We start from the raw sequence: 20,077 nt of genomic DNA, 5'->3' as shown, positions 1-20,077 counted from the left end.
TTTGTGTGCTTAGAGGAGCACAGGTGAGTGCACCAGCCCCCACTCACCAATGAGCCCTTGGCACATGCCAAGCATCCATCAGTCACCCATGCTGATTCACCAACATACCCTACTCTGGGCAGTTTAAGGCCAGTTTGACTTCTTCTTTCCATTTCTTAAAAGCGATTCCTCTGGTACTCACGTACATTCAGTGCATTGGACGATGTTCCAGCTTCCTCGGCCCTGCTCTCTCTGGGTGATCTTGCAGTCTCTCAATAAGGAGAACCATTTCTAGGAAAGAGACAAAATTAAAAGATGGCATTACAGCTAAGGAAGTTAGAAAATAGCCTAAGCAAAGTTATTTGAAATTAAAACCTAGCTAATAGAGTAACCTCCAGGGAACAATTTATATTTCTACACAGTATGCTTATCCAAGTGTATATTCATTCTATCATATGCCATGCTTGAGGCTTTTCCCAGAATATAAAAGGCTTTTTGTAAAATGATGGTAATGATAATATTTGGCTCTGGAAAAACATCTCACTTTATCAACTTTGTCTTCTAGTGAACTATCTAGTTACCCCTGCTTCCTTTGCACAGTCTATTTTTGTCAAATGAGTTTATTCCTTATTTGAGCATGTCTTGCCTTTTCACGCTACCATACCATTTCTCATGCTATCTTATCTGCCTGAAATGCCACTATTCTGTTGTTCATTTATATTTCTCATCCAACAAACTCATAGTCACTCTTTAATACCCAGCTCAAATATTTTTTCTTCCCTGTGGTCACCAATCAAAATTAATCTCCACTTCATCTGTAATCTCACAGACCTTTGTGTGTTATATATTATCAGACTTATAACTGGTGTTCTTCATTCTATCTCCTTGCCTTGAGTTTTGAAGGGAGGAACAATGTTGTGTGTGTGTGTGTGTGTGTGTGTGTGTGTGCGCGCGCGCGCGCACGCTCATGCACAAGCACACACACACACGCTTTCTTTGTGTGCCCTGTGCATATAACAGGCTTTCATTGTCTGTCTTGTATATAACAGGCATTCAGATATAACTTTCAGTTGCCTCATACTCTATCCTGGAGCAAATTGGCTGTTTAGCTGGTACTGCTATAGTTAAACCATAGGAATTTAATATTTCTTTCCAATTAGAATACATTTATCCCTTTGCTCTAAGGCACCATTTATTCAACTTTCCTCCCCCGGGGGGTTGTCCTCTCTGAGTCTCCTCGGAGGTTTCCTAGTCATTCCTTCTAGTGCTGTAAGCAAGATAGCTCCACTCTTAACCATCTTCTATTTTCTATCAGACTAACTCCCTTCCAGGTCTGATCCAGATTTACGACTCTAAACTTTCCAGCCTGTACATCACTTTTTAAAAGCTGTATTTCTGGGTGTGGCAGCTCAAGACTGTAATCCTAGCACTTTGGGAGGCCAAGGCAAGAGGATTGCCTGAGCTCAGGGGTTCAAGACCAGCCTGGGCACCTTGGTGAGACCTCATCTCTACAGTAAATCAACAGGTAAGCTGGGCGTGGTAGCGCATGCCTATAGTTCCAGATACTTGGAAGGCTGAGGCAGTAGGATACCATCTATATATCTGAAGTTGACAAATTCACATTTTAGTTGAGTTCTTACACCAAGTGCCATGCTTGAACCCAACTGTCTACCTGATGTCCCACTTAGAGTGCTAATGGATAATTTAAATTTAGAATATTCAGGACTGAGCTCCCTCCACCAGCACTTTTCTCCTCTTACCATTTCCTCTCAGGTGAGAACAACATCCTACAATTTTCTTACTCAAGCATACTTGGAGTCACCTTGACACTATGGTTTCTACCAGACTCGGTATCAACTATGGCTCCAAGTTCAAAATATATTTAAATTGTATATAAATAAGATCACTTTATTCCACCTGCACATCTAAAATCCTGCCTCAAGCCACTCCAGGTCTCTTGAGTTATGGCACGGGAGTATTGATTTATTCTATCCCTTCCACTTGTCTAGTTTCAAAATGGCAGCCAGAGTGATTCCATTAAAAGGTAAACCAGATTACGTTTTTTCTTTACTCAAAAACTTCCAGTAGCCTTCATCTTATTGCTATAAAAGCCAACATCACTAAAAGGATCATTGATTCATGCCCCATATGAGAGCTCTGATGGCCCTTCCTTGGTTCTTCTGCTCACGTGTCTATGGCCTCTTGGGTGGTGCTCAAAAGCTTCAGGAATGTTTCCTCCTCTTGGCTTTGCTTTTGCTGTCTGTCTCCTCTCCCTGAAAAGCTCTTTCCTTTATCCAGATGAATCTCCTGCACATCTCCATTGTGCTGTTGCTTCAATTCATTTATTTATTCTGCGAGTGCTTTCTTGTCTGTCTTTCTAAACATGCTACATCTCACTCCTGGAACTGCTTATTCCTGTTCCCTTCTTATTTTTTCGTCAAGCACTTTCTGTCATCTAGCATACAAAGTCTTTTGCAAATAGATGTTTGGAAATTGTTCTTCCCTTTCCCTTAAGCAAGAAAACCCCATGCAGTTGGGGATTTCCATTAGTTTTACTCACTACTATACTTCTGGTGCCTTGAATAACAAAATATATCTAAAAACTGGTATGTGGTAGAGGATTCAATATATTTTGTTGATTAGAGAAATGGTGTCATTCTGAACAGATTGCTAAATAATTTTTCAATATTATTGGCCCTCAAATTCAGTCCTTTCACAGCTTCCTCTACTGTCAGATGCAGAGGAAAATCTGGTCTCTTTATTGGTATTATCATCTGTGTCTGCACTAACAGAACAGAGTCTTGTCTGCTTTACACAGTCATACGCCATGTAAAGATGTTTCAGTCAACAACAGATTGCATGCACGACAGTGGTCCCATGAGATTACAATACTATGTTTTTAATGTACCTCCTCCATGTTTAGATCTGTTTAGATACACAAATACGATTGTGTCATGATTGCCTACAACATTCAGTACAGTAACATGCTAAACTGGCTCATAGCCTCAAAGCAATCGACTATGCCATCTAGCCTAGGTGAGTAGTCGCTAGGCCACCAAGATTTGTGTAAGTACACTCTATGGTGTTGGCACAATGACAATGACAAAATCTCCTAACAACACATGTCTCAGAATGTACCTCATCATTCAGCTACACGTGATCATATAAAGAAAGGTTATACTACTGGAGAAGGGATGTGGTCTACTCTTTGGGTAGCTAGAAAGTTACTGAATAAGTGAGTTTATTCTTTCAACTTCAGAAAATCTGGGGTCTAATTCATGTTCCACCATCTTTTGTTCATGCAACTTCACTCTGAGTCTTAGGTCCTCAGCTGTAGAGCTAGCATAATAACATATTTTCAGTCACTCTGACAAGGGAGTTGTGTAATAAAGGGGAACAATCAGTTCAAATGTGATTTGAGTATTGAAAAGTACTAAATACGAAATGCCAAAGGGAATCTGTAACACAGTTAAGCCTTATCTCAATCCTGAGAAAAATTTTGTATTGCCACAGATACATAGAGCTTAGCTTCAGTGATTTTCAGATATTTGACTTAGTGTATAAAGTTAAATTACAGTGGGCCTAATATCAGAATTAGGTCTTTTGAATTATAAAGTAGGTCATTTTCCAGAATAATAAGTATTATTAAGCCTTTTAAAAGGCATCTTATATTTACCTGTTTGATATAACCTACAGAATATGCCATATTTTAATAATAAAATTAACAATAATAACAATAGTACCTAATACTTTTAAGCACTTACTATATATCAGGCACTGCTTTAACCACTAATACCATGTATTATTCCATTTAATTTGTAACCATGTGTAGTTGTCACTATAATCATCTCCATTTAAAAGTGAAGAAACAGGTATTGAATAATTAAATAATCACAGGGACATAAAACCAGTAAATGGTAATACTAAGATGCCAATCTAGGTATCTTTTTCATACAAAAACAATTTTAATTTAAAATTAGAATGAAATCCTCTGGAGTCAACAGAGCAGAGTTCCAAAAAGCCAATCACTCTTGACTGAACTGGGAAAGTTTGGGGAGCGTCTGCAGGCCTAATAATGAATTCAAAGCAATGTTATTGATACCACAGTAACATTTGCTAATATCTGAGTACTTTTTGTAACTCATTCGTTGCAAAGCACTCCGTCTAAGTAATCCACTCTTCTTTTCAATAGTTTCTGTGAACTGATTCATTGTAATGCTGGAGAGTAATCGCAGTCATTCATTCTGTGATTATCAAGTGCCAATAAAATAGTTATGACAAAGATCAATCTAGTTGGAAGCACCACTGCCTGAAGTCGTTTAAAAAGAATCACTTGAGGATGTTCTTTCAGTAGAAAGCATTGGCAGAAGGGGGCAAATGAACAGGCCCATGTCTTCCTCCAGTTCTGACAGTTTGTTTTCTCCTGATAAACAGCTATCCTGGCAGGAAAAAAAATCTTAATATCCTTCTGACCTTTCTCCATTTGAATGAGCGCACCACAATGATTCTGAACCGTCACAGAGAAAAGATCTAGGAGCAGGGTGAGGGAATTCACTCTACTTGACAACAAGCTTAGGAACTGCTTTACAATATACTTATCACACACCTCATAGAAACTTGGAACAAGTCATCATCTTTACCATTATAATCACATTATAATATGTGCCCAATATTACGGTAAGCACCTTATATGATTTATTTTGATGATGAGTTATATAGATGTTTGGAAATGTCATTGCTAAGTTTGAGCCAGGTAAGGCCTCTTCTTACATAGATAAACGTGGTATCCCTAAAAATACAACCTAGGTGAGGTAGACTTGATTACACCAAGCCATATAAGTAATATCACAGCCGAAGAACTCTCGCCTGGTGCTCTATCATTCTTCTAAGAGGGCTGTTCTTGTTTGCACAGCCCCTAAGAGGTCAGTGTCGTTATCTTTAAATGAGAGAATCATTTAATTGGATGAATTTCTAAGCTCCTTTCAAACTAGAAAAATACAATGTAATGATTCTATCTTGCAAATGCATGCATTGGACACAATATGAAATTGATAAAACTTGAGAATTCTACTGAAGGTTAGTTAGCAGGTAGGTACCCACACGGGACTTGGGCAAATAGAGAAAATGTATCCAGACACTAAAATGATACTCATATAATATATAATGTTATGTACACATATTTATGATACAATATCAAGTGAAAACATTTAAATCGTACTTATCCTATGATTATATCTGTATATTATATAGGCTTTATATGTGCCAACCCACAAAAACAAGATGGAAGAAATGAGACAATTGGCTCATAATTTGCTAGGTATGGTGTAAGATTGAATGATACTTTTGTATTGAACATTAATGTCTTCATAAAATTGTTTATAATATGAACTTTGAACAAGATTTAATTTTTTAAAATAGATGCCCTAAGGACACTTCTGAAACTCAAAGAAATGCTTTGACTTTGGTGCTCCGGTAAATAAGGCCAAAAATGATTTCTCTTTGATCTTTGTTATGAATGACTCTTAAGATCCACTTTTAAATCATTATGTCTTATCTGCATAACCATAAATTCTAGCACACGTGCCGGTTAGTAATTAATCCTTACATTTCCCTCAGAAATCAACTTACTGTAAAAAATGAACAGCTTAAAAAATGAAAAATGTCTTAATCCACTCACTTATCCATTCATTCAACACACATTAAGTAATTGCTCACTCTGTTTTAGGCATTCTTTCAGGATCTAGGAATTCAGCAGAAATTATGACTGCTTGTAGCTAGCCTTGGACCTGAAACAGTCCAGAGTTTAAAGAAGTGAACTCTATAAAAAGGGAAAGGGTTCAAAAAAGGATTTAGAACAAATCTGTTTCACTTCTCCTCACTGAAAATGCAGCAAAGCAGACAAAGCTTGCAGAGCCTTCTTCCTGTGGCATCTTGCTGAGCAAATGTTTCCAGAATAAAGTGTGTTGCAGGTAATTATTGCAAAATAGTTTTCCAATTCAGCTCCCCACATTCAGTCACCTGTCATCAGACTATTTGTTTCTGCAGAAAGCATCATGATGGTGGGGGCTTCTTTACATTGTCACTGTATCCCCAGAATCAAGACCATAGTCCACCAAGTCCAATCTGACAGTTCTGCTCATTAGCAGGAGCTAGAATACCATGTGACAAAAATGAGTTAGGTTTGGCTCTAACACACAAGGAAATTTGTCTGTGTGGCTAATTTTCATCACTTGCAAAGCACCTACTACATGTCAGACATATACTACTTGCTATTATTATAACTTTAAGCTACTACAATTCTATCACTGTTTACTTTGCCTCACTGTGACTCAGTTTCCTCATCTGTAAAACTGAGATAATAATAGTACCTAACAACTGGATCTGTCATGAGAATTACAATCTTAGCAGAAATAAAGCGCTTATGATAATAACTGGACATACTACGCACCTTACACGGTTATAGTAGTATATTATTTGAAGCAAATGGTAATATTTTTAAAAAATATTTTATTATCTTCATTTTTCTGCACAGAGAACGAAGCCGGATGGTGAAGAAATCTGACCAAAGACCCACACTGCTGAGTCACTTAACTTAGAAATATGTCGCCCATCTGCACCCTGCTCCAGCCTACAGTCTGAGCTCAGGCCCTGATCACTTTGTCTTTGGACTGTCAGTAGCTTACTTCTAATCTTCTCTTTTCTAATTTACCCATCACCCTTGACATTTCCCACGCTGTCCATTTTTGACATGTTTTTCAAATACATATCAAATTACATTATTTCCTCTGCCTTAAAACCTGAGTGGCTTTCTATTGCCTCTGGAATGAAATGCAAGGTCCTTAGAAGAACATTCTATGCTTTTCATATTAAATAGACTTCTCTAGTGCTCAGACTTTAGTCAAAGCTCTAGACAGTTGAACTAAGATGACATAGTTCAAAAATCTGCAGATCTGAGTTCAAATCACTACCAGTTGTTCCATCGCCTCCCAGTTATTGTACTTCTTTAATCTTTAGTATTTCACTTGGAGAATGGAGATAATATCTGTTAATGCATAGTTTATTGTGTGCATAGTAGATTCTCAATAAATTATGTTTATTTTTTATCATCACCCTGTATATTAGACTGAAAATATTGACCTTTATAACTCTAACAAGATGAGGTAAAGGGGTTTCACAGAGAATTTTTTTTTAAATCTTTTTGTTGGACACTGACTCTGATGGTGCAAGAACAAGCTTATAGTATTTTCAGAAAACCACATGTCTAATATCTTCCAGAGACCTCGAGTAGGATAAAATGGAGCGAGACAAAAAACAGAATGGGATGGACTCGAGCAATGAAACGAGGTTTCAGAATTAGATCACCAACCAGTGTTGTTTGAAGAGAAAATTCAGTGAGCAATGAGATGCTTCATTATTTTTTTCTTTGTTGCCTATAAAAATATAGGTAAGATCTGAACTGACCGAGAAAATATAATGGCAGTAATGACAATATTTTTTTATTTCATAGATCTAACAGGCTTGTAATGGATTCATCGGTAGTAAATGGGAAGGTAACCCAGTCCTCACTGGAAGCGTTAACAACCACTGTCCGATTTTATAGATCCTTAAGAATGTGCTTTCTGACAAATGAATGTTCTCATACAGATTTCACACATGCTTGTGTTAAGTATAGGTTAACTGACAGATTATTTTGAAGTGGTCACAGTGATTAATCAAGGCTGTTTCATTTAGTGATAAGTGATATTTACTGAAGTTCAAGATTTCGTGTTTAGTTAAATTACGTTGATATGCATGAACACTTACTTGAACGCAAGGAAATATCTTGAGCCTAGGGAAGCGAAATGACAATACCCCAAAATACAATCTTCACACTAGTTACACGAAGTTAACTTCCAGCTATGTTGACATAAACTGGCAGTTTTACCTGGGTAGTAAATACATGGTTTTGCTAAGTTAACTCATGCCAGATAAGATCATACTTTTAGCATCTTTTATCGAAATGCTTATTAAATACCCACTAAGAACCAAGCAGCATGCTAAGTTCTACAAAAGAAGTAACACAACATTTTCCCTAATTTTACAGGACCCATAATCTAAGTAAGAGAAGGAGTTCAGAAAAAATGATGAATATGATATTGATTTGTGGTAGTATGTATATAAGCTAGAAAAGGACACCTGTATGCTTATGCTGGTTTAGATCCATCAAGAAGCAGGCACTGAGATGGGATTAGACATACAAGAAATTTGTTGGGGGAAATTCTATGAAGGATACAGGGGGAGTGAGCAAGCCAATAAAAGGAGAGACTTCAGACTACAGGAACAATCCGGCCTGTGAAAGAGAAGGGAAAGAGCAAAGGTTGAGTAGAAAAAGTCTTGGCCTACTCACAGTCCCAAGTTCAGCTAGCCAATGGAGCAGCCCTAAGCTGCTCCATGAGATGAGTCCTGTGTTTCACAGGCAAGGGTCGGAAAGAGCAACAGTCAGTGACCGGGAGTGGCCCATGGCAAACCCCATCCAGCAGCAAAATCCCCACTGAATCCCAAGAGCAGTAGCTGCAGCTGTCAGTCAATGACGCTCCCAGCAAGAGGAAAACTGGCATATTTTCAGAGCAGCTGCCATGGGAGTGTCAGTTTCCCGTGTGGACCAGGACTTCAGAAAGCACTGTGGCTTTGAGAGTGGAAGTCACAAAGTGGACACGGTGGGCAAGTACATTCCAGGCTTGAGCTAACGTAGAGAAGCGGGACAATGTGGCAGCCTTGGGGGGGTGACAAGTAGCCCTATGGGGCTACAGTATGCACCTAAAGGCGTTGGCGTTCAGTATGCCAGAGAGGTGCAGGATTCGGAGCAAAGGGATAGGTAAGTTCTACAAAGTAGTTTGGCTTTACTGTGTAGATGATTTAGAGTCACTAAAGGGATTAAGTGCTTGGCAGAGCCAGTGAGGGATCTGAACGGTAGACAGTTTCCTGAAGCTGAGGGCATATTCAGATGCAGGACTCAAGGAGGTCAAGGAAAGGTAGACAATAGCCATCAAGAAAAGGCAGCGTTAGACAGACTGAATTCCAACCCTCACTCTACCACTTAGCAACCATAGGATCAGAGACAAGTCATTCGACTCTCCAGAGACCCTAATACTAACTTTCCATGTCAGCAATTACTCAAGTATGTACTCCATAATGACATGAAGATTGTGTGAACTAAATAGTAGTATGCTTAGGAGCTCAGGGGCAGAAGGCAGACGTAAGCTACTCTCACATTGTGGTCCCAGTGTATGACGGCAGGCATATGTGATAGACCTCAACTTTCTGACATATAAGATGGTCAAACGAAAGATGATAATAAAAAAATCACATCTACCCCATGGAGATTTTCACTGTGAGATGACATGTGTGCAATCGTAACTCACTTCTCACTCGTAAGAAATGCCCTCATCACTAAGAGCTGGGCACTGTACTAGGGATTCACACGTTTGTGACATTCTGCTCTCGCAGCATCTCTGTGGGCATGTTATTTTCTCCCCCTGAGTTAGAGGAGCAAATCGACGCCTAATGAGTGTGAGTAACTGGCTCATGGTCACACGAGCGATTATGCTGGGCTGCAGTTCTCAGTTGCCTGACTTCAAAAGTCATATCCTTAATCACGATTCTCTACTCCTTCCCATTCTAGCACTAAGCAAAACCATCTACCTGCCAAAGAAAATGCAATTCTAAGAACTCACTTGGTGGCTACGGTTGGCTTTCCTTGTATTATTAGTATGTGTTAAGGCTGGCTTTCCTTGTATTATCAGTATGCCTTAAAGCAGAGTAAGGGAATTTTTAAACACAATTCCTGGCTTGCCCCAAGAGAGGTTTTATCCAGTTCATTTAGATAGAACATTACAGCCATCACACAGATTCTGATATAAGTTGTATTTCACCATTTTTGAATTGGCTTCAGTGAAGGGGAAGGTGGGTAAAAATGATGATGGCAGTTGTCCTACAGACTATTTCCCCGACTAGAAGGTCTTTGAAGTGTTTGCACCCATTAGTCTCTTCATTCAACTGAGGAATACATTCAACTTCCAACTACAAATAGCCATGACATAGATAATTAAAACCCATGAAAAACTGATCTGCTAGGTCAGGTCTGCAGAGGTGAGGCCAGAGGCCCTGACCCACTTAGCTCTTCCCCTTCCTGAGCTCCACCCAGGAAAAAGACTGACCTGATTCTATTCCAGGCTCTGGAGTATTTCTTGCTAGGCAAAACTCTCAACTTCACCAAGCTTCAATTTCCTCAATTAAAATAGGATTCTTTTAAGATTGCCTTAAATACTGGAGTAAGTGCACCTCATCATATCTAGTACCTATTAGCTACTCTAGATATGTTCGTTCTCCTTGGTTGATGCTAAAGAAGGATTCTCAAAATCAACAGATTATCAGAAGATAAATTTGTCAGTAAACCAAGGGAACACTGCTGCATAAGAGTTTAAACTTTAATAATTAATATTTACAATAAAAAAAAACCCCAACAAAACCAGATCAGGTGCAGCAGCTCACACCAATAACCCTGGCACTCTACGAAGCTTAGGCAGGAATATTGCCTGAGCCCAGGAGCTCCAGATCAGCCTGGGAAATATAGCAAGACCTTGTCTCCACAATAATAAGTAAGCACTCCCGAACTAAAAAGATTCAGAGATGCCTCGGCAATAGATTTGGACCATATAGCTTGAGAAAATATTTTATTCTGATTGCTTGAGCCTAGGAGTTTGAGACCAGCCTGGGCAACATAGCAAGACCTCATCTCTACAATAAATACCTCAAACTAAAAACATTCAGAGATGCTTCAGCAATAGACTTGGGCCATAGAGCTTGAGGAAACAGTTTATCCTCATCTATCAATTGTGCAAGTTTTTATTTCCAAGAATAATTTTGCTAACCTCTCCAGTGAGGGGGTTCACCTTTAGGACAGAAATTTATAAATGCATAAGACTTGCCAAACACAGATGCGTTTTTTTCAGCTTCATTGGAGAGGAGAGAGAAAAAAATTGATGCCTCTGGCATTAAGAAACACATACTGAACTAACTTGAAGTTTGCTGATTTTATTAACAAAAATCTACACTGGGCAATTTGCTAGAATGTCTGTCTCCTAAATAGTTTTTGCTGGAGTGACATGGATTTTTTTTTTAAGTGGCTGTCTTTCTGCCCCTCTGGAAAGCTTAGCAGTGCAGAGAGAGGCTTAGAAAGCAGTACCTCCCAGTGCCCGAAATGATTCTGCAAATGCCTGATAAGTTTGATCTAATCACTTGATCATTTTTAACCTTGAAATAATGCTCCAGGAAAGACAATTTGGCTTGGTCTTAGAGCATAAGTCAAGAATAGTTCCCAGTTCCTGGTAATCCTGGACCATATATTAACATCTAACAACACTTGACATTTGACTAATGCTTAGTCAATAACAAGAAATGACCACTTTTATTTGTTTATTTTTTTTTTTTGAGTTGGAGTCTCACTCTGTCGCCCAGACTGGAGTGCAGTGGCCGCTCCCGGCCACCACAGCCTCGACCTGCTGGGCTCCTCCGATCCTTCCACCTTAGCCTTCCAAGTAGCTGGAACTACAGGCGGCGCTACCTCGCCCGACTCATTTTTGATTTATTGTAGAGATGAGGTCTCGCCAAGTTGCCCAGGCGGGTCTCGAACCCGCAGGCTCAGGTAAACCACATGCGCGGGATTACAGGCTGAGCCACCGAGTCTTGCCTTCTTTTTTTTAAATGTAGACTACTTTATCTTTCCTATTAATTCCAGCTTGTATATTCTCAAGGTCACTATGCAAGGCGAATCCTGCATTCGTACTTATCTTGTCCATTGTAACATGCTCTCCTAGGTGGTGTTCAGCTCTGTAGTCTTTCTTCTCTCTCGATCATATCCTACCCAATAAGGCAGTGACAAATATATATATATATATATAATATTAATATTTGATGTTAATTTATTTTTTCTCACCACAGGAATTAAAGCAAGATAACCTTTAAATACACTGTATAGCCACCCCAAAATAATGAACATCTGAATACAACCCTACCCTTAAAACAGAGTATCTATTGGATCTGTGACAATAATTTAAAAACCCCTAAAATAGGTACCAGTCACAAGAAGGTGAATATGAATTGTTTTAGAAGTTTTGTAAAGATAAATCATTGCTGTTAAAGGAGAATCAGTGTTCTACAGAATCGCAACATCTTCCAAAAAGGGAGGCACAGTGGATGTATTAGCAATCCACCCTCCAGGGGAAAGGAGTTTCTGTCTCTCGTATATTCCTAACAGGAAGCTGTCCTTAGTGGGCAGGTATCAAACAGGAAAATCCATATCATTAGAATCTCCAAGTAAACCTCAGGGAAGTGTTCAGAAAACATGAGGTGGTGCTCAAAGTTACAAGAATTCACTCCTACAGGTCAGATTTCAAAAATTCAGCCTGCACACTTTTTTATCAGAGAACACTCCTTATCAACTAATTATATTGAATAACTTTTGGAAATATAGGCAACAGAGTATTATTTGGATATAAGGAATGTTCTAATTCATACATTTTAATCATATATGACTTTTTATGTGACAAAGTTTTGGTTTCTAATTAATTTTGTTTATCAATATATTTGATTCTCAATTGTGAAATTATGCAGAAATTCACAAAGTATCTTCCTGATGAAATTTGGCAGATGGAACTATTGGGAAAATCAATAAATTTCAGGGTTTTTTGATTATGTTTTTTGTTCCTGTTCTGGGAGGCAGTGAAGTTACATAGAAATAATGTGGTCCTTTCACATCTTGCTTTTAAGTTCTGTTTATGAGGGATTGAGAAAGAGGAGAGTGTTTGTCCCCAAACCCACTGGATTCTTCAGGTGCTTTCACAACTTCAGGTTCCTTCTTCAGGTTCCTTCTCAACTTTTCACAGATTTTTTAGTAATCTTTTCTTGTCCTCTCTCCTCTTTCTCAATCCCTCTCTCCCATCCCTCTATTTCTTTCCCTCTCCCCTCTCTGCAGAGCACTCATCTCTGACATCCTGTACCTATAAACTACAGCCCTGTGGCCTTCCTATACTCCTGGTCTTTCTGCATGATTTCTTCTCCCACATGCACACACTCCAAGTCTTGGAAACTCTTTAAAGTCAATATAGAGGAGGAGTGGAGGAAGATGGTGATGGAACCAGTTGGTCTATGTGAGTGCCTGTGTAAGTGAGTGAGTATATGGGTGATTTTGCAAACATGTCTGTGAATAAGTGGGTGTGTGAGTGTCTGACTGAGTGGGGACTGGGGAACAAGTGGTCAGGGCTCTCCTGGTGAAGTGACTGTGCTGGAGCTGCTTTGCTTGGAAACTTGTGCTTCCTGGGGTAAGGAAGCGGAGTGCCATTTAAAAAAAATCAGGAAAGACCTTCCCAGGAAAAAGCAGGAGTGACTACTGGATCCAGGCTCTGCCTCACCATCACAGCACCTGCCTGTTCACTGGCGGCAAGGGCTATAGGGGGAGCATGACAAGGGAGCCAGAGGCACAGTCCCACTGAAGCAGACAAAATAGGCACCCTGACACCATTTTGAAAACTAGGCAGGAAAGTGCTCTGACTTGCTCACCATTAAGCAACAGATCTGATCTCTGTGACCAGTGGGTTAATTGCTCAGGGGCTGATAGTGACCCAGAAGAACTATCCTGAAAGCACTTCAGAGGGACAGGGGGAGGGCTGAGTCTCAGTTGCCCCACCACCTACCCTGATTCAGGGACAAAGTGGGACAAAGGGTATGATCAGAAAAGGACAAGGAAGACCTACGAAGAAATCAGCATTCATCATCCTCTACCTTATTCAATTCTCAAAACTATAAGAGACAGCAAAGCTTCCCACCCTCAGAACTTGAAGACCAAAACATGGAATTAACTCAGTGTGTAAAAAACATAGAAAGAAAACTCAGAAAGAAAGAACAAAGCCTCCAAGAGATATGCGATTATATCAAGAGGCTGAACCAATGTCTGATTGGTATCCCTGAAGATGAAAGGGACACGTAGAACAACTTGGAACAAGTATTCCAAGAGGTTATCCAAGAAAATTTTCCTAATTTCACCAAAGATGTGACTGTCCAAATACAAGAGATACAGAGAACCCCTGTAAGACATCAAATGAGAAGACCAACCCCTAGACACATAGTAATTTCCTAACCCAACGTAGGTACAAAAGAAAAAGGCAGCAAGAGAGAAAAGTCAGACTACCTGCCAGGGAAAAACAATCAGAATGGCAACAGACTATTGGCAGAAACACTACAAGCTAGAAGGGACTGGATTCCAATTTTCAAAGTCCTCAGAGAAGCAATTTCAAGTAATAATTTCCTACCCAGCCAAACTCAGCTTGATCAGTGATAGATAATTAAAATCCTTCCCAAACATCCAATCCCTAAGAGATTATGCAGATTCAAGACCAGCTCTACAGAAGATGTTTAAAAAGGTAATAAACACAGAAGAAAGAAAGAAATTTAACAAAATGATCATGTGCCTCCCAAGAGAACAGGAGAACACAGGATCAACAGAGAAAACATCACAATTGCAAACTTGAAAACACACATACATCAATCCAAAAGTTAAAAGAAAACAAAGAAAAAACTAAATAAGAAACTCATGATAGGGGTAAACACTAACATTTCAATAATCAGCCTGAATGTGAATTCACTAAATGCACCACTCAAAAGACACAGAATACCAAGCTGGATAAAAGCAAAACAAAACAATGACCCAATAATTTGCTGCATCCAGGACTCATCTCACCACAAAAGACACACAGACTTGATGTTAGAGAATGCATAATGAATTTCTAAGCGATTGATTACAAAAGAAGGCAGGAGTCACAATCTTAATATCAGACAAAACTGCATTTAAGCTAACAAAAATTTAAAAATATACAGAAGAACACAACATAATGAAAAAAGAGTCAATTCATCAACAAGAAATATCTATCCTAAACCTATATGCATCCAACACAGGAACACCAACATTTATAAAGCAACTACTGAGCAAACTGAAAAAAAGATATTGACTACAATACTACTATGGTTGGGGACTTAAATATCCTAATACAGCCCGAGATAAATCATCAAGGCAACAAATCAACAAAGAAATCTGGAACATCAACTTGATGCTTGACCAAATGGACTCATTAGATACCTTACAGAACATTCCACTCAACAATCACAGAATATACATTCAACTCATCACCACATGGAACGTACTCAAGATTGATCACATCCTCGGCCACAAATCAAGCATAAACAAATTTGATAAATTAGAAATACTGCCAAGCACCTTCTCAGACCACAGTAGAATAAAAATAAATATCACCACCAATAAAATTCCCCTGAAAGTCACAAAGACATGGACAGTAAGCAGCATGATGCTGAATGATTCCTGTGTCAACACAGACATAAAAACAGAAATTAAAAGATTCCTAGAAACAAATGAAAACAAACAAACATCTTACCAAAACCTCTGGGATGCAATGAATACAGTTCTAAGATGGGAATTCATTTCTTTATGACACACTTCAAGAAAATAGAAAGATCACAAGTTAACAGTCAAACAAATCACCCAAGAGAGATGAAAAGTCAAGACTACCAAAATTCTAACGTTAGCAGAAGAATCCAGATCACCAAAATAAAAACCCAAATATGGGACATAGAAGACAAAAATAATCATAGGAAAAAATTAACAAAACAAAAAGTTGACTCTTTGAAATAATAAATAAGATTGATGGACCCCTAACCAGAATGACCAGAAAAAGAGAGGAAAAGCCCAAATAAACACAATCAGAAACACAAAAGATCACATCACATCTGACCTCAAAGAAATACAAAAGATTATCGGAGATTACTATGTACATCTTTATGGAAACAAACTTGATAACCCGAATGAAATGGAGGACTTTCTGACATCACACAACTTCCCAATGTTGAAACAAGAAGACATTGAGACACTAAGTAGACCAATAACAATCCAAGAAATTGATTCTGTCATAATAAAGCTACCTAAAAAAATCCTGGACCAGATGACTTTCCAGTGGAATTCTACAAAACATACAAGGAGGAGCTCACACCAGTCCTACTGAAGGTATTCCAGGCAATTAAGAAAGATGGAATGTTCCCCAAATTATTATTTTATTATTTTCTGAAGCTAACATCATACTGATAACCAAATCGAGTAAAGATCCAACTAAGAAAGAGAACTATAGGTCATATTCCTGATGAACATAAATGCAAAAATTCTCAACAAGATTCTAGCAAATCAAATGCAACAACACATCTCAAAAATCATCCAACAAGAGCAAATAGATTTCACCCCCAGGATGCAGGACTGGTTCAACATCTCCAAGTCCGTAAGTGTAATTAAATACATCAACAGATGTAAAAACAAGAACCATCTGATTATATCAGATGCAGAAAAAGCTTTGATAAAACCAGGTGTCCTTTCTTTATAAAAAATGCTTTAACACCTAGGCATAGAAGGAACATACATCAAAATAGTAAGCACCATCTACAATAAACCCACAGCCAGCATATTGCTAAATGGACAGAAACTGGAAGCATTTCTCCTGAAAAACTGGAACAAGAAAAGGCTGCCCACTCTCACTTTTCCTGTTCAACATTGTGTCAGAATTCCCAGTAGAGAAATTAAACAAGGAAATCAGGGGTATCCAAATAGGAAAAGAGGAAGTTAAGTTATCCCGCTTTGCTGATAATATGAGCCTATACCTTGCATTGATAAAGGACTTTGGCAAAGTCTCAGGGTACAAAATAAGCATGCAAAAGAAAGTTGCATTCTTATATACCAAAAACAAACAGGCAGAGAACAAAGAAAAAAGCACAATTTCATTCAAAAATAGTCACCAAAAAATGAAATATCTTAGCATCTTTCCAAACAGAGACATGAAAGACCTTTACAATGAAAACTACAAAACACTGCTCAAATAAATCAAAGAAGATACAAACAAATGGAAAAATATCCCATATCCATGGATAGGAAGAATTAACATTGTTAAGATGTCCTTACTACCAAAGGCAATCTATAGATTCCACGCAATACCCATTAAATTACCAATATCATTCTTCTCAGACCTGGAAATGACAATATAGAAATTGATATGGAAACATAAATTAACACAAATAACCAAAACAATCCTCAGCAAAAGAAACAAAGCAGGAGGTATCACATTTCCAGACTTTAAACTTTACTATAAGGCTATAGTAATCAAAACAGTCTGGTATTGGTACAAGAACAAGCATATAGACCAACAGAACAGGATAGAGATTCCTGAAGCAAAATCTCAACTTCTCTACCAACTCATCTTTCAAAAAGCCACTGGATAGAGGAGAACCTATTCAGTAAATGGCGCTAGGAAAACCGACTGACCACATGCAAAAGATTAAAACAGGAGTTTTACCTATCATCATACACGAAAAATCAACTCTAAATGGATCAAAGACCTAAATGTAAAACCCCAAACTATAAGACTCTTAGAAAATGCAAGAGACACCCCATGGGAATTGGAGTAGGCAACTATTCCCCGATCAAAACTCCAAATGTCTATGCCATAAGAGATAAAATAGACAAGCAGGATTTCATTAAACTGATAAGCTTCTGCAATGCAAAATAAACCATGAAGAGAGTGAGGAGACAGCCCACAGAATGAGAAAAATATTTGCCAACTGTTTATCTGACAAAGGCCTGACATCCAGGATCTGCAAGGAACTCAAACAAATAAATAAATAAATAAACAGCCCCATTAAAATGTGGGCAAAATACATGAATAGTCATTTCTCAAAAGAAGATATACGGGCAGCCAACAGATACGGGAAAAAGTGCTCTGCCTCACTTATCATCAGAGAAATGCAAATCGAAACCACATCAAGATACCACCTAACCCCTGTAAGAATGACCACCATTAATGAAACAAACAACAACAGATGCTGGTGAGGATGAGGAGAAAAGGGAACGCTTCAACACTGCCGGTAAGAATACAAACTAGTTCAACCTCTATGGAAAACAGTGTGGCAATTTCTAAAAGAACTAGAAATTGAACTTCCATATGACCCAGCAATTCCCCTTCTAGGAATATACCTGGAAGAACTCAAATCGTTCTACAAAAAAGCTACCTGCACACATTGCAGCACTATTCATAATAGCAAAAATATGGAAACTTTTGTGCTGTCCATCGAAACTGGACTGGATAAAAAATGTATATACACACAATGGAGTAATATGCAGTCGTAAAGAAGGACAAACATATGGACATTGCAGCAACTTGGATGGCTTTAGTGATCTATAATCTATCACAGAAACAAAGAAGAGAGCACCATATATTCACACTCATAAGTGGACTCTGAACATTTACCATAATACGATAAGAAAGGAACTGGCAGTAGCAGGATACTGCCAGGAGAGGGATGGGGCACATAACATTCATAAGGGCATCTGATCTCAAACCAGGCAAAGTGGGGATTAAAGGGAGGCCCAAACTTTACCTGTATGATGACCACTTTTATACCTACTCCTGAATTGTATCCTGCATCTTTTTAAATTTTTATCTTAAAATAAATAAATTTACATTAAAAAGTCAATATACTGGGACAACGGTAAGGTCTACGTTTGTTTCCCTCAATAATTGTGTCTCAATTTAATATTCAGTGTTTGAATACCGTACGTCATGTATGTTGTCCTTTTTCTTATTTTCAGTTGTTTCCAACAGAAAGTTAGAATCGTCTCCTTTATTTTATTTTGATGAAAAGTAGAAATCACCCCCGCTCTGTGAAGCATCTCGATGGGTCCACTTCTCACCACTCTTCTTGGATGGTTTCAAAGTCAAGCTTAGATTTTTCTCTTATGACTCTCCAGTATAAGTCACGTGTCCTACCCAGTCTGAATTGTTCACTGTTTCTTAACCTCAACTTTAAAGATACTTCAAGCCTCATACCTTTGAGCCAACCTGGGCTTGAAGAAATGCTAGTATGGATGCAAAACTCAGAACTCATGGGATTTTGTACTAAATGCGCCGCTAGTTATCTCCATGACCAGAGGAAAAATTTCAATGGTTGTAAAAAGATTTTTTCACGACTAAAATGACAAAGGTTGAACTTGATCAGTCATTTTTCAGTAATAAAGGTGGTGACATAAAAGCTCCTCTGGATAGGACTATGGTGAGGGTTCCAAGTTCCCCTCCTCAGAATCTTAGGGCATTTCTGAAGAGTATTCACTCACGAGGGGAGGTCACTCTACCTTCTGCCCAGCTCCAAACTTCTATAAGCAAAAGATCATTTCATTGTATTTCATTTCCTTTTCTTCTTTTCTACAGCTCACACATATTGCGCATCTACCATGTTCTAGACAACCAGCAACACGAAGAAAAAAAGGTAGACATCCCTCCAAGTGAACGCAGAATGCGAAAATCTTTTTCCACTCAGATGCCACATATCTATTTTTATTTCCTTGATATTCACCATGATATGCAGTTTTCCCCTCATTTTAAATATATGTGTACCTGTCTTATGGAACTTATTGCACATTTTTTGCTTTATAATGATTGTTTTTCAACTTGTTTGCCTTCATCTGCTAGGTTATAATATCACCAAGTTCAGAAATGTCCCTTTGCCTTTCATGTATGCATGGGATCTTATAATAACAGGCATGCTGCAAACTGCTCATTTCTAATTACTATAGTAATATCACAGTGGAGAAAAGTGAACAATAGGGAAGTGTATAAGTTGTAAAGAATATTTCATTCAGTCTTTGCGCAAGCAGGTGTATTTCTCAGAGGTAACGAATGTTAATGTTTTGGGATACCTCCTTCCAGACTTTTTCTCTAGACACATATACACATATGGATTCATATTATTGTGTGTGTGTGTGTGTGTAACAAATAATAGATCCTGGTATACATAATTTTGCAACTTTCTTTTTTACTTATAATAAATCTTGAGCATCTTGTCATGTCATACACATAGATCTGCTCCATTCTTTTTAAAGGCTTTGCAATATTTTGGATGAATACACGCACAACTCAGTTCCCAATGAGCCAGGTATCTAATATGCTTCGCATGAGATAAA

General features: G+C 38.3%; 1 long non-coding RNA gene across 1 annotated transcript in view; it reads right to left on the bottom strand.

The window, feature by feature from the left end:
- Nucleotides 1-204: 204 nt before the first annotated feature.
- Nucleotides 205-20,077, bottom strand: part of LOC110594596 — a 543,126-nt gene continuing 523,253 nt past the window's right edge. Inside the window, exon 3 of the long non-coding RNA XR_002481335.1 lies at nucleotides 205-270. This is a non-coding gene — a long non-coding RNA (uncharacterized LOC110594596). The remainder of the gene's footprint in view (nucleotides 271-20,077) is intronic.

This window comes from Carlito syrichta, unplaced genomic scaffold, assembly GCF_000164805.1.
Source record: "Carlito syrichta isolate Samal-C Ts95f unplaced genomic scaffold, Tarsius_syrichta-2.0.1 Scaffold316402, whole genome shotgun sequence".
Classification (NCBI taxonomy): domain Eukaryota; kingdom Metazoa; phylum Chordata; class Mammalia; order Primates; family Tarsiidae; genus Carlito; species Carlito syrichta.
The sequence above is the reverse complement of the archived record's forward strand: the minus strand, read 5'-3'. Positions and strand labels throughout refer to the sequence as shown.